The 11,862-nt window shown below is 54.0% G+C and overlaps 1 protein-coding gene across 2 annotated transcripts in view; it reads right to left on the bottom strand.

The window, feature by feature from the left end:
- Positions 1–10,694, bottom strand: part of Cdk18 (cyclin dependent kinase 18) — a 32,958-nt gene extending 22,264 nt beyond the window's left edge. Inside the window, exon 1 of one of the 2 annotated variants that reach the window (XM_032915199.1) lies at positions 10,671–10,694. The gene's annotated coding sequence lies outside the window, so the exon portion shown is untranslated. Of the gene's footprint in view, positions 1–5,064; positions 5,371–10,670 lie in introns of those variants that run through there. The other variant, XM_032915198.1, reaches the window with a different exon arrangement.
- Positions 10,695–11,862: the final 1,168 nt, after the last annotated feature.

The following is an 11,862-nucleotide window of genomic DNA, read 5'->3' as shown; positions in this document are numbered from 1 at the left end:
GCCCTGGGTTTGGTCCCCAGTTCCGAAAAAAAGAAAAAAAAAAAAAAAAACAACAAATTCGTACTTCATAGACCATTCAAAAGCAGGTCTATGTTTGGAAGGGGCCGTAACACACAGTCCCTGCCCTTGAGTATCTGGTATTTATGTAGCATTTGAATCCTGTGCCCACGTCTTTGGTAGTACTTTTCTCCTCCAACTTGAGTCAAGGATGAGGCCTCCTTGAGTTTCTTTGCCCCTCTGAGTCATGGCAAGGACTGGGTACTCAGACCTCAGTGGAGAGAAGCATCTGGGCTGTGAAGTTTGGAGGGTTGCAAGGATAAGGCCCTCCTGGGGCCTCACGACACAGCTTACTGGCAAAAGATGGCGTCATCCGAGAGCCTGATGGGGTTTAGAAATCTCTGGTCTAGGCTTCTATTTCTCAAGGCAGGCAGATCAGACTGAGAAAGTTATCTGCCCAAGGCTCCTCAGAGCGACAGGCAGAACTGAGACCAGAAGTGAGTATACAGTTCAGTGTCAGAGCCACTGGGGACCAGAGGATGCCCTCTGGCTGCCTTGCTTGGAGATGTGGCCTCATGTGAGAATCAGCTCAGAATGGGGTGCCCAGCATCAACACATTTAGAGCAAAGAGAGAGGCTCTGTGATGTCCTGGCTGGCCAAACCTAGCCTGAAGACCCTGCCCTCCAGCCACACGCCCACTTCCAGGAAGTGAGTTCCACCAGCACATGGAAACAATGGCTATGCTGCCTACATCTAGTCACCAGGCGAGAGTTTCCGAGGGAAGGCTTGGTTGCTGAAGGGGCTTCCCAGACTGGAGAGGGAGTGGTGTAAAAATGACTGGGCAGAATCAGGCTGGAGCTTTCTCAGAATTCCCTCTGATACGGCAGAGCGAGGCAAGGGGTGCTGTAAGAGAACTCTCCCCCTACCCTGGGGACCAAGTCCTTATGTCCCTACTACAGAGATCCCGCCATCAGAAAAGACCCCAGCGCAGGCCCAGCAACTCCATGCACCGTTGGCCCTCCATAATGACATCAGGTAAGGCAAGAAGCTAAGGCCTGTGGGAGACATGACCTCACTGCAATCCTCAAAACCACATGAACCATTTTAAATTTCGGAGGCTGAAGCTTGTGGGGAGCAAATTGCTCACCCAAAGGCAACCAGCTATTGAGTGGCGGGGCAGGATTATACACCGAGCTTCACCAGCGGCTAGCCGGAGACATACGCATGTAAATAGTGATTGAGAAAATCAACCAGCCTCTCTGGGGCCATCCTTTCGACTCCACCTGCTTCCAAGGATGACTTCAGCTAATGGAGGGAGAGAGAGGACATGAGTTCAAATCCCCAGCATCTATGGAAAAGCCAGGCACAGCAGTGCAGCCTTGTAACCCCATTAGAAGGCAGCAGAAACAGGGGAATCCAAGGACAGGTGGCCAGCCAGTTGGCCTGATCAACAGGGTGAGCTCCAGGATGAGCAAGAGCCTCTGTCTCAAGAAAAGATTAAAACAAAAAAACAAAACCAAAGAAACCACGAAGCATGAAAAAGACATCCAACGATACCAATCTCTGGCCTAAACACACATACTGTTAAAAAAAAAAAGTCAGCCCAGCACAGTGGCACATGCCTTTAGTTTCCCAGCGTTTGAGAGGCAGAGGCAGGAGGATCTCTGTGAGTTCAAAGGCAGTCTGGTCTACATAGTGAGTCCAAGGACAGCCAGGGCTATGTAGAGAGACCCTGTGTCAAAAGGAGGGCGTGATATATCCAGGGCGTACATACCCAGTGGGATGTATCAACATGGTTCCTTCCAAACTTTGGGCCAATGTCTTCCCTGTCCTGACTTACCAGGGTCCTGCTTGCTGTCTGGCAGCTCTGTGACCCTTTTCAACTCAAAGCCAAACCTCAGGCCCTGCCTCCCGATCCCCCCCCCTCAGCTGACAGGGCCTTGAGAGAACATCCTGGCTCTAGCAGACTGAGCAGGCCGAAAGGCACCTGCATCCTCTGTCCTTCCCCCTTATGCTTTGCCACAGGCTGGTGTATGCTGGACCTGGCTTCCAGCCCTATAGTGATCCACGGCCTCTGGCCACCTGCGAGCCTCTGTGTGTGTGTGTGTGTGTGTGTGTGTGTGTGTGTGTGTGTGTGTGCGCGCGCACACGTGAGCACATGTGGCTGCAGGAACCAGCGCTAACCTTGGTGTGTTCCTACCCTCTGAGATGGGAAAATGCCAGCTCATCAGCAAATGCCTAGAGAGCAAAGGTCCAGGGAAGAAGAGAGAAAGGGTTACTGGGAGACACACAGCCCAGGGAAAGAAATGTGACTTATTCCCAAAGAAGTGAAGCTAAGCAGGTGGGTCTGGAACTCAGCCAGCCAGTCCTTCGTGGACAGCAGAGCAGAACAGGGACTGCAAATAATTAAGTGCCAGGAAAGGGTCCTCTCAGCCCAAGGGCAGGGTCCTGCTAAAGGTCTCTATCCCTGCAGCTCAATGCCTACTTGGCCCACCAGTCCCTAGAAGGCTAGCACAGACCGCTGGCCCTTCCTCACGTGCTTGCATTCAGCTCCCCCATGCTCTTATAGAGAACTCTCCTCTCCAGCCCAGAGAGGCAAAAGTTGTAGCCAAGGCCTTGGCTTGATGGAGTTTTACGTCTCCTGCCCCAGAGTCAGCCTTGGGCACCACTTGGACATTGCCTTTCCTAATCCTTACCACCACACCATCACCTCAGCCTTCATGTGTTATACAACCATAACCCTCTCTACTAGAAGCTCCTCTCCACACACGACAATGAGCAAGTTCGAGAGTTTGCTGGGAGCCACAGAATCAACAGGCGCAGGAGTCTGGGAACAGCTTAGGTTTGGCCATCCTTTCTCCCCTCCAGGTCCCAAACTCAGGGAAGGAAAGGAGGAATCAGGAAAGGAGGAGGAGGAGGAAGAGGAAGAGGAAGAGGAGGAGGAAGAGGAGGAGGAGGAGGAGGAGGAGGAGGAGGAGGGGGAGGAGGAGGAGGAGGAGGAGGAGGAGGAAGAGGAGGAGGAGGAGGAGGAGGAGGAGGAGGAGGAGGAGGAGGAGGAGGAGGAGGAGGAGGAGGAGGAGGAGGAGGAGGAGGAGGAGGAGGAGGAGGAGGAGGAGGAGGAGGAGAGGAGGAGGGGAGGAGAAGGAGGAGGAGAAGGGGAGAAGGAGAGGGAGAAGGAGAGAAGGAGAAGGAGAGGAGGAGAAGGAGAGGAGGGGAGGAGGAGAGAGGAGAGAAGAGGAGGAAGAAGAAGAAGAAGAAGAGGAGGAGGAAGAAGAAGAGGAGAAGAAAGAGGAGGAGGGGGAGGAGGAGGAAGGGGGAGGAGGAGGAGGAGGGAGAAGAGGGAGGAGGAGGAGGGGGGAGGAGGAGGAGGAAGAGGAGTGGGAGGAGGAGGGAGGAGGAGGAGGAGGAGGGAGCAAACGAGGAGGCTAGAGCCAGGTAGGAGTCAGAAGATCCAAGACAGGCTTTTCCCTCCAAGTGGGGCCTCTTCTCCTGGGAGCAGAACTGATGAAGACACACAGCTCCATTCCTCCTGGATCTTAGGCCATCTATCTATCCCCTCCCTGCACAATCCCGGACTAGGAATCCACTTGCTTCTCAGATTATTGTCTCTCTGGTAAAGCTGGGTTCTGCCTAGGGAGCCTCATTACTTAAGAGAACTACCCCCATCCTTCCTGAGGGTTCCAACCCAGGCTGGGCCCTGCCCAGGTGGAGCAGGGGTTGAATAGGCTTGGGGTCAGATAGAAGTAGACCGGATCACACCTTCGTGTCACTCCCATCCCCATCCCCTACCACCACCCCACCCCCCAATCTGTCCCTTGGCTGGTGATAACACTCATGAAATATAATGACATTATTATGACACCTTGCTTGGCACACAGTAGAGAATGGAGACAGGAGCTTAGCTGGGGCAGAGGGAGCCTCTCTCTGGGACTTTCATGATGCAGCCCAAGGCCACAGCCACAGCTGCCTGTTGGCCACACCCCAGAAGATATCCCAGGCCCAAGGCACAATATAGACAAGCGGTCTTGAGATGCAAGGATTTGGCTCCCCCAGCACCCCTACCCCACCTCACTATGTACTGTGTGTCTACACAGAATCTCACATCTGATAGGGCGGGGGCCAACTGGTAGTGTTTGCGAACCACAGGGCCCAGGCCACACACCACAGCTGAGGAGGCTGGGCAAGGTTGCTGAAGGCCAAACTGGGATGGCAGAGGGGCAGAGAGCAGCAGCCACAGCTCAGAAGGTTCTGAGGACTGCCTCTACCCCCCAGTTCCACCCCTGCTCCTGTGAGAGGCTTAAGAGAAATGTATGAGGCTGCTGGGGCTGGAAAGGGGTGCTGACCCCTTAGTACGGGGGGGTGGGGGGGGAACAACCACAAGGCCTTCAGGGGCCTGTCCCCCAACAGGGTGGAACAGGGCCTCTGACCCACTCCATTTTCAGAGTCCTGTTTGTGGCCTCCAAACATGTCTTTGAAGACCAAGCCACCCACACTCCTTTCCCACGCGGTATTAATTGCTGTCCACAGCTGATGAAGAGGGGAGGTTCATCGCTTCTCTGGACTTACCCCAAGAGAAGAGAGGCGTTCCCTAGCGACCCTATTCACCACGCAGCCAACGCTACGGGCTTCACCTGTCCTCAGCTTTCCCCAGGTCTCTGGCCTACCAGCCATGGCCTGTGGGGCTGGAAAGTTCACTAAAGCCCAGAAAGCCCTTCGAGGTGGCGATCTGGCCCTACACTCTCTTGGATCCCTTCATTATCCGGACTCCTGACCCTTGTCCTTCCCAGAAGGAAGGCACTTGTGCCTGGGAGGGAACTTTTGCTTTTGTAGGGTTCCGACGGAGCACAGGGCCAAAGGGAGTCCCGGATCCAGAGTCCCCGCGGGGCACGCGTTCTGTCTCAGCACCTGGAACTTGGGAGTGGCTTTCCGAGGGCATCCTTCACCCTCCCACCCCACCCCAAAACACAAGCGCGCCTGCCGAGCGCCCATCGCCTACGGCAGCTCGGAAATTTTACCCAAATCTCCAGCGCAAAGGCAGACGGCCCCTTTAAGGGCCGCTCGGCTTACCTTTGCTCAGCTTGCCCGGCGCGGTGCCCCTCTCCGGCCGCCGCCGCGGACTCTGTGCGTGTCCCGGTCGTGGCGAGCCGGCTCCCGCCCTCCGCGGCCGCGCTGCCAGGCTTAGGTGCCCTGCCCCGCGCCCCACGCCCCGCGCCCCGCCGGGGTCCCTACTCGGGACCCTGGCTCTTCCCGGTTCTGGAAAGGTGAGCGGTTTTCCACCCCCCAAAAGCTGCAATCTGAGCTGAGGGAGGAGGGAGAAGGGAGGGGTGCAGGAAGGTGGGTAAGAGGAGGAGGAGGAGGAAGGCAAAAGCCCGGCCCCAGCCAGAGTTTTTCACGTGTACAAGTTGACTCCGCCTTTGTCCGGACCGGCCCTGCCCACAGCCACTGCCAATCCCCTGCTCTCCCTCTGTCCCGGGGGCCACCCCTTTCTCCCACTCTGGGAACTAAAGCCGTGCTTCTTCTTGTTCCCCTCATAAGCTGACCCTGAGTACAGGGTGAGGCCCTTTGGCCTGGACCACACCGGACAGGTCTCTAACTGTTCTCTACCAAACCTGCGGAGTGCCAATTCGTCCCCCAGCGCCTAGCACCTAAGAGCTAATGTCCCAGCACAGGGCCTTGGCTAGTCTCCTCTCTTCTCTTCTGGAGTGTGAAATTGTCACTTACCTGATAATATCTCCCTGAACCCCTCCCCCAGCTCTGCCTCTCCATGGCCTGGAGGAAGAGTTCCTTCCCGCACAGCATCCCACTGTGAAGAGGAACTCTGTCCTTTTGGTCAAGTGAATCATCTAAGAAGCTTTGCAGATAGATAGTGCTAAGTCAGTTCTCATTTTACACAACGGGAAACTGAGTCTCAGAAAGGAGACTGAAGAGGCCCAAGGTAGTCATCGAGAGTAAGGTTTAGAACCCAGGTCAGCCATCGTTCTATCCACACTGTTTTAACTTCAGGGGTCAAAAAACACCCCTCCCCGTCGGCCAGGGCTGGAGAGATGGTTAAGAGTTCTGAGTACTTGCTGCTCTTACAAACGACCCAGATTCAGTTCCTAGCACCCGCATGACTGCTCACAACTGTCTGTAGCTCCTGTTCTAGGAGATCTGACAGCTTCGGGCTCCATGGCACCAAGAAGGTATGTGGTGGGTGCACATAGCTCTGGGTGAAACGCGCATGCACACACACGAGCTAAACAAAGCGCTGGGGTGAGCTGAGGGACTGTGTCCCTATGCAGGGCCCTTCTCTCCTTGCTTCCTGTGCTCTGCGGGCACTACTTCAAGGAGGTCCTTGCCCTCGATCCTTTTAGCAGGCATGGCACATAGCTTCTGCAATCTGGGTGCCCTTGAGAAGGGTGCTTTGAATCAAACTGTTGGCTTGAGGAGAATGTGGTGTTGGAGAGAGGATGTAGGCCTGAGGTCACAACCACAGGAGAGTGACTTACAGGTGGTTGACACCCCACAGAGGGCCTTCCAGCTCTTTGCTACTTTCTCTACCAAGGCCTGTAGATTTTTCTGGGCATGAGCACTTTGTGCAGCTGTGGCTGGCTGCTACAAGCTGAAGGGCTGCGAAGAGTGCCTACAGCCGAGCCTCTGGATTTGGGGCAGAGGATGCTTGTCCTGTTCCATGAGTGACTAGGAATACCTGGGCCTAGGCACGGTGGCAAGGGCCTGCCTGCAGACCCAGCACTCGGGAGGAAGAGGCAGAGGGAGCACTATAAGTTCAAGATCAACCTGGTCTCCCCAGTGGATTCCAGGCCAGCCAAGCAGTGAGACCCACTCTCAAGAAGAGGAGGAAGAAAAAGGGGGGAGGGGAAGGAAAAGGAGGAGGAAGAAGAGAAGGAGGAGGAGGAGGGGGAGGAGGAGGAGGAGGATAGCAAAGACAGGGAGCAGGGAGGCATGTTAGGGGGCTGGACTATGGCTAAGTAGAGGATTAGAGAAGATGAGGCCAAAGGGTAGAGTTTCAGAGAGCCAGGGGGTAAGGTCAAAAGGTCCCAATAAACAGTTTCTGAACATCTTCTGCATGTCAAGCAGTAACCAGGCTTCTGAGCACAGAGGATAAATAATACCCGGACCCTAGCCCTCCAGGAGTTTGTGCAGAAGGGAAGCAAGTGGAAGGCTCAAGTCTGCTTTTCATTGCTGTAACAAATACTTGAGGTAACCAACTTATAAAGAGAAGGTGGGAGAGAAGGGAGGGGGAGAGGGGAGGGGAGGAGGAGGAGAAGAGGGAGGGGAAGGGAGGGGGGAGAGGGAGGGAGAGGGGGCATGATTTTGAAGGCAGTTGAGCCTTCAGAACCTGGTCCCATTGTGACACTGGTGCAGTGCAGAGGTCAGTGCTGGGTGGCCCAGGGACAGTCCCTGTGCTCTGTCTGAGCTGAGGGTCACTGGAAGAGAACAGAGGCGATTCTCGAGCCAGGATGACATGGAGCAGCGTGGAACATCTCAGGAAAGCGATCTCACCAGGTCACCTTAGGACACCCTCTCCCTCGGACGGGGGTGGGGGCAAGGTCAAAGGTCAAGCCTAGTGAAGAGTGATAGTCTTGAACTGTGGCAGCCCCGGCAGTGGACAGAAAAGGACCTGACTTGAAGGATGGTTAGAATATTCACAGACCTGTGTGTCTGTGCTACCAGGAAAAAAAAAAAAAAAAAAAAAAAAAAAAAGAGTCATGGTTGGAGCAGCAGTGTGCTAGGCTGGACAGGGCCTTGGGTTTCTTAAGTGTGCCTTCATACTCAGAGCTCTCTTTACTACTGTGTGCTCTTGGGCAAGTGACCTAACCTTTCTGAGCCTGATTTTGCATCACTAGACAAAGAGACTAAAGTCAATCTCATCTGGCCGTGGGGCATATCAGAGATAATATATACTAAAGTCCTAGCCCAGGGGTTGGTTCACGAAGACTGGACAAGCACTAGAGAGAAAACCACTACCATCATTTGTCCGCCCAACGAGCATTTTTGAAGCTCTCACTGTATGCCACCAGTACTAGATCCTTCTACTCGGGCCCTGTTCTTATGCATCTCACTGTCCACTGGGGAGAGGTGCCCAGAAGGACCGTCACATGTCAAGACAACATTGGCTGGGGGCAGAGGACAGAAGCCTTATTCTGCCCCAGCACAGCTTCTCAGAGGACAGATGACAGTGGAAACAATATAAGGCCAGCGACCTGGCCCAGGACTGTCAGATCATCCTGTCCAGCATGCGCTGCCCTCAGAATTCTGAGCTCACCTCCCTTTAAAGGCATTGCCTTAGAGGGGCTCATGGCTGCGATCCCAGCTCCTCGGGAGGCCGAGGCAAAGGGGTAGAAAGCTCAAGATATGTCTGGTCTAGGTATGGGGTCCAATATAAAGAGGTGGGGTGTGATTTAGGGGAGAGAGCTTGCATAGCAGTCACAGAGCTGCAGGGTCAGTTCCCAGTGCCAAACTCTGGTGTCCCCCACTCAACCACGCCCAGTTTCTTGCGCATATCTCTTCAGACAGCTCAGTAGTTGAGGTACTGCACAGGGCCTCCTGCTACTGTGGGTCACCCATTCTGCTACCCTCTGATCAAGACCTCAGGCTGTAAAGTCCCATAGTCTGCATCCCCTTGGTCTGTTCTAGCTGTGGCTTGTTTTCAATCCTCATGGGGGATGGTAATGGTCCCTCTCTCATGGGGCTGCTGAGTTCCCAGATGTAAATATGGCACCCATCGCTCCTCCCCCCCTTCTTTGCAGCCGTTTACCCCTCCCCATAGAGAGGATCAGGCAAGAGGCTCTCAGCTGGTAGTGTTCCTAAGAGCCCCCTCTCCTGGGGTCCTTCCTTCAGCATCCCCTTCCTTCCTCCCGGGGAGAATTTGAGTTTTCGGGAGAGGCCAGGGTGGTTCAGTGTGTGATTCTGGCAGACCTGAGCACCACAGGGTTGGAGCGAGGAGCAGGGCAGCCCCTCCCTCTCTGTCGCCAGCAACATGTCACTGCTCTGCAGATAGGATGGCATCTTTGGGTGCCTGAGGGATATATGGGGAATCTGGAAGCCGCTCTGCCTCACAGACTGTGTGGGCAGCACATTTGAATAATTCCTGTAAACCCAGAGTTCAAGCATGTTCCACTTCTTTCCCCAGAAGGCTCACGGCATCCAACAGGGAGGCTGTGACCAGCTATAAAGCACCTCTGGCGCGCGCACTCGTGCACACGCACACGCACACACACACACACATGCTCACACACACATACACATGCTCTCACACACAGACACACAGACACACCACACACACACACATGATCACACACACACACACACACACTCACACACACACACACACACACACACACACACACACACCCACACACACACATGATCACACACATGCTCACACACACATACATCCACACATCCACACACACCCCACACCCACACACACACACACACACACACACACACACACACACACACACACACACCCCACACACACACACACACACACACACACACACACACACACACACACACACACACACACACACACACACACACACATACACACACACACACACACACACACACACACACACACACACACACACACACACACATGCTCACACACACCCACACATACATACACACACACTACACACACACACACACACTCACACACTCACACACTCTCAACCCACCCCGCTCACCACACACACACACACACACACCCCCCCCACCACCACACACACACCCGCACACCACACTCACACCCCACACACACACACCACACCACACACATCCACATACACACACACACATGCCCCTCCGCTCACACACATTCACACACACACACACACACACACACACACACACACACACACACACGCACACACTCAAACACATACACACAGGAGAGAGAGAGAGAGAGAGAGAGAGAGAGAGAGAGAGTGCAGAGTGGTCCCCCAGAGCACTTCAGAGACCCAGGGAAGGCTGGAGACCTCAATCTTCTCTGAAGATGTAAGAGGCCTCTGTCTCAATTTTTCTCCTCAGCAGAATGGACACAGTATGAATATCCATGTCTTGGGGCATCAGGATCTAAAAGACTGTGACTCCCATCGGCTGGGTGAGCTGCAAAGCCATCTGCTTGAGGCTTGGGGGTTCAGTGAATATTCAGAAGTAGGAAATGATAATCAGAGCTGCTTACCCTAAGAGCCACTATGTCCTTGGCAGAGAAGACAGAGATGGACCGCAGAGACTTGAGGATAGACCAACCTGCCTCAGCCCAAGTGGCCTCGGCTCTAAAAATCAGTGGGGACAACAGGACCTGGCTGGACAAAGTATTTTAATCCCTGACCATTGCTGTCCTATGATATATAGACAGAGGGAGTGATTTAGGGGGAAAACGACACTTCAGTGTGATTTCAGCTGAGTTCAGGATTTATGTCTGTACCAGGTGTCTCATCCCGCCCTCCCCATTGTGCTAAATGTCCAGACATGTGTATGCTCACACACACACACACACACACACACACACACACACACACACACCCCTTGCATAACCACTCCAGACTTCAGTGGAATGACAGCTGCGTCCCCAGACGGGGTAGACACACCTGTCTTGTTGACCCTGGCAATCATCAAATTAGAACCCCACCCCTGCATTCAGCAGTAGTCCCAACACTTACCACACACAAGAGTATGTTCTCTCTCTCCCTCTCCCTCTCCACATTGATGCATTGCCATGGCAACAAAGCCATCCCACAGAGCCTGAGTAAATGGGAAGGTGTCCCTTAGCAACAAGACTGGAGCAGTGGTTGGTGAGGATGTGGTGAGGCCGGCGGGGCAGGCAGGCCACTGAGAGGATCTCCTGGCAGGACTGGGTCGGACAGTTCTTGAAGGCGGGCCTGGGGCTTGCTCACCCCTGGAATGGGGCAGAAGACTCATCCCTGTATTACTGTGGGTGCTCAGAGCGAACAATCACTTTCCAGCTGATCAATGAGGATGGTGGCAATAGATTATCTTCACAGAAAACCTTAGGAAATTTGAAACCTTTGGATAGAGGAGTCGATTGATTGCTAGGAAGACGTAAGACAAACGCCAGAACTCATTGTGTAAGCTCATTGCAGAGCTGGCCTCAAGTCCAGTGGAAAAACATCTGCTCAGTGGTCTACTCTGAGGACTCCAGGTATTGGTTCCAGATGTGGTCAGGTGGACTGTGGGGGCCAGGAGAACATCCTGGTGAGAACACAGGAGCATGTCCAGGAGAGTATTGGATGGCCCCAGAGACAGGCAGATGGAGGTGGCACACTGCCCCGGAGAGGCTGTCCTTGGAAACTGGCCCTGGCGTGCGCCTCTTACAGCTCTTGCTCTAGTGGGCCACCAGAGACTATAACTAGAACCAGAGCTCTCACAGTGGGCTCCCCTCCTCCAGTAGTTCCCAACAGTGGCTTTGGAGTCACCAAGCACATCTTGGGAATCTGATGGCCGCTTACCAAAAATCAAACCACATATGCACAGCCTTCTCCCTTCATCTTCGGACTGTGGGTCTTGTCTAGCTCGGGCAGGGCCTTTGTCATAGAAGCATGACATACCAAGTCCTTTGTGACCTGGCCCTGGTTCCTCACCTTTATAGTGCATGTCCAATTACATCAAGTCACACTCACTTCTCTTGGGTACAGCTAGCTTTATGTATATCGTTCTCATGCTTCCCACATATCCCTCACGCACGAGAGAGGCTTTCTCCTTCACCTCTAGCCCAGTAAACCCCCATTCATTCTTTAAAACTCATCCAAGTTACTGACTTCCTGACACACACGGTTTCTGATGCTGTGAAGACAGGCCTGGCCAGTCCTCAGCCCGAAGCACTTGTATTCTGCA

The sequence above is a fragment of the Rattus rattus genome, chromosome 10 (genome assembly GCF_011064425.1).
Source record: "Rattus rattus isolate New Zealand chromosome 10, Rrattus_CSIRO_v1, whole genome shotgun sequence".
Taxonomy (NCBI): domain Eukaryota; kingdom Metazoa; phylum Chordata; class Mammalia; order Rodentia; family Muridae; genus Rattus; species Rattus rattus.
This window is presented reverse-complemented; position numbering and strand designations above follow the sequence as displayed.